Below are 4,371 nucleotides of genomic sequence, written 5' to 3' on the forward strand. Positions count from 1 at the left end.
TTACTTTCTTCGATGTACTATACTATGACTTTTTATGACTTTTTTCGATGTACTATACTATGAAATTTTAATGATTTTTTTCGATGTACTATACTATGACCTTTTATGACTTTTTTCAATGTACTATACTATGACCTTTTATGACTTTTTTCGATGTACTATACTATGACTTTTTATGACTTTCTTTGATGTACTATACTATGACTTTTTATGACTTTTTTCGATGTACTATACTATGACTTTTTAAGACTTTTTTCGATGTACTATACTATGGTATGATTAATTTATGACTTTTTTCGATGTAATATACTATGACTTTTTTCGATGTACTATACTATAACTTTTTTTGATGTACTATACTATGACTTTTTATGACTTTTTTTGATGTACTATACTATGACTTTTTACGACTTTTTTCGATGTACTATACTATGACGTTTTATGACTTTTTTCGAAGTACTATACTATGACTTTTTATGACTTTTTTCAACAAACTATACGAAGACTTTTTATGACTTTTTTCGATGTACTATACTATGACTTTTTATGACTTTTTTTGATGTACTATACTATGACGTTTTATGAATTTTTCGATGTACTATACTATGACTTTTTATGACTTTTTTGATGTACTATACTATGGTATGATTAATTTATGACTTTTTCAATGTACTATACTATGACTTTTTTTGATGTACTATACTATTACTTTATATTACTTTTTTTAATGTACTATACTATGACTTTATATGATTTATTTCGATGTACTATACTATGACTTTATCTGACTTTTTTTAATGTACTATACTATGACTTTATATGATTTATTTCGATGTACTATACTATGACTTTATCTGACTTTTTTTGATGTAATATCTATGACTTTTTATGACTTTCTTCGATGTACTATACTATGAGTTTTTACAACTTTTTTCGATGTACTTTACTATGACGTTTTATGACTTTTTTCGATGTACTATACTATGACGTTTCATGACTTTTTTCGATGTACTATACTATGACTTTTTACGACTTTTTTGATGTACTATACTATGACGTTTTATTACTTTCTTCGATGTACTATACTATGACTTTTTATGACTTTTTTCGATGTACTATACTATGACTTTTTATGACTTTTTTCGAAATACTATACTATGACTTTTTTTAACAAACGATACTATGACGTTTTATGAATTTTTTCGATGTACTATACTATGACTTTTTATGACTTTTTTTGATGTACTATACTATGACTTTTTTCGATGTACTATACTATGACTTTTTATGACTTTTTTTCAATGTACTATACTATGACTTTTTATGACTTTTTTCGATGTACTATACTATGACTTTTAATGATTTTTTTCGATGTACTATACTATGACCTTTTATGACTTTTTTCGATGTACTATAGTATGACTTTTTATGATTTTTTTCGATGTACTATACTATGACTTTTTACACTTTTTTTTTATGTACTATACTATGACGTTTCATGACTTTTTTCGATGTACTATACTATGACCTTTTATGACTTTTTTTGATGTACTATACTATGACTTTTTATGACTTTCTTCGATGTACTATACTATGACTTTTTATGACTTTTTTCGATGTACTATACTATGACTATTAATGACTTTTTTCAATGTACTATACTATGACTTTTTATGACTTTTTTCAATGTACTATACTATGACTTTTTTCAATGTACTATACTATTACTTTATGACTTTTTTTGGATGTACTATACTATGACTTTATATGATTTTTTTCGATGTACTATACTATGACTTTTTACGACTTTTTTTGATGTACTATACTATGACTTTTTATGACTTTTTTCGATGTACTATACTATGACTTTTTACGACTTTTTTCGATGTACTATACTATGATGTTTTATGACTTTTTTCGAAGTACTATACTATGACTTTTTTTGACTTTTTTCAACGTACTATACTTTGATTAATTTATGACTTTTTTCAATGTACTGTACTATGACTTTTTTCTAAGTACTATACTATGACTTTTTATGACTTTTTTCGATGTACTATACTATGACTTTTAATGATTTTTTTCAATGCACTATACTATGACCTTTTATGACTTTTTTCTATGTACCATACTATGACTTTTTATGATTTTTTCGATGTACTATACAATAACGTTTTATGACTTTTTCGATGTACTATACTATGACTTTTTATGACTTTTTTCGATGTACTATACTAGGACGTTTTATGACTTTTTTCGATGTACTATACTATGATTTTTTATGATTTTTTTCGATGTACTATACTATGACTTTTTATGACTTTTTTCGATGTACTATACTATGACTTTTTTCGATGTACTATACTATGACTTATGATTATTTTCAATGTACTCTACTATTTTTTATGGGGTGAGTAGTAGAGGACCCAATTGCAGAGAGGAGGAGGAGGCAGGAACAGTTGCAAAGCTGTTTATTGACGTGTAGAACAAACAAAAACAAAAAAACAAGGAAAAACACAGACCCAACATTCAAGGGGAAATCCAAAAGGTCCACAAGTCCAAAATCAAAAATCCACAGGAGTCCAGGGGACAGCAGCAGGGAAACAGGCAGGATGACGAGGCAGGGAAACTTACAGGGAATACTGGGAGCAGAGACGGGAAGCCGGCAACAGAACGGCTCATAAACCGGCGTGGAAACAGGCTGCATGCGGTAACAGGACAAAATGACAAAGCAAAGGACAAAAGGAACACAGAGGTTAAGTACAAGAGGGGCGTTTCTCAATCTGTGTTCTTCTATGGACTTGTGTCCTTGTGTTCTTGTGAAACGTCATGTTTGGTGGCCAAAGTACTGACCCAATACACAAGTTAGCATTTTGCCAAGAACAGTTAAAATCCCTGGATGTGATCTTGACACGCCCATTTTACAGAGGATACATCTGATGGTAACTTGTGTGAACTTGGCCGGGCCGGTATCCCAGCATTCAATTCGGGTGTAAAGCGCTTATGGTTTCCGGTACACATATTTTCACAATTTACGTCTATTATTAAATCAATAAATTCAATTTTAAGATGTTTTAAGGCGAAAATCAGCTGTGTAGATTTTGAATATAGGCAGTTCAACGAAAATTGATGGTGAATTAAAAAAGCCTTTGGAGTTTGAAAGCTCCGCAAACCCCGGCGGCGAGCTTGCTACGCCAGCAAGTACGGTCTCCCCAAGAACACAAGTCCGTTCTTTGCTTACTTGGTTTGAGAAACGCCCGAGGTAATGAGGTAATAGGGAACAGGTGAGATGTCAGGTGATCACATTAGGGCGGGGCAGGACAATCAGACAAACAAAGTGAAGCTAGATAAGACAAGACAAGACAAGACAGGAAGCTGACTACCAAAATAAAGCAGAAAGCAGAACAAACAGACACAGGGGAACAAGACAGGGCCAGGAACACAGGACCACGGAGATAACAGACAAAAACACAAGGAGGCCAAAAAAAGGGAAACACACATCCAAACAAAAACCCCAAACCACAACAACTATGACTTTAATGACTTTTTTCGATGTACTATACTATGACTTTTTTTCGATGTACTATTCTATGACTTTATACTATTTTTATTGACGTACTATACTATGATTTTTTCCGATGTACAATACTATGACGTTTTATGACTTTTTTTGATGTACTATACTATGACGTTTCATGAATTTTTCGATGTACTATACTATGACTTTTTATGACTTTTTTGATGTACTATACTATGGTATGATTAATTTATGACTTTTTCAATGTACTATACTATGACTTTTTTTGATGTACTATACTATTACTTTATATGACTTTTTTTAATGTACTATACTATGACTTTATATGATTTATTTCGATGTACTATACTATGACTTTATCTGACTTTTTTTGATGTAATATGCTCTGACTTTTTATGACTTTTTTCGATGTACTATACTATGACTTTTTAAGACTTTTTTCGATGTACTATACTATGACTTTTTATGACTTTTTTCGATGCACTATACTATGGTATGATTAATTTATGACTTTTTTCAATGTACTATACTAAGACCTTTTCTGATGTACTATACTATTACTTTATATGACTTTTTTTCGATGTACTATACTATGACTTTATATGATTTTTTTCGATGTACTATACTATGACTTTATCTGACTTTTTTTGATGTACTATACTATGACTTTTTATGACTTTTTTCGATGTACTATACTATGAGTTTTTACAACTTTTTTTTATGTACTTTACTGTAACGTTTTATGACTTTTTTCAATGTACTATACTATGACGTTTCATGACTTTTTTCGATGTACTATACTATGACTTTTTATGACTTTTTTCGATGTACTA

This window comes from Etheostoma cragini, chromosome 22, assembly GCF_013103735.1.
Source record: "Etheostoma cragini isolate CJK2018 chromosome 22, CSU_Ecrag_1.0, whole genome shotgun sequence".
In the NCBI taxonomy this organism is placed as follows: Eukaryota; Metazoa; Chordata; class Actinopteri; order Perciformes; family Percidae; genus Etheostoma; species Etheostoma cragini.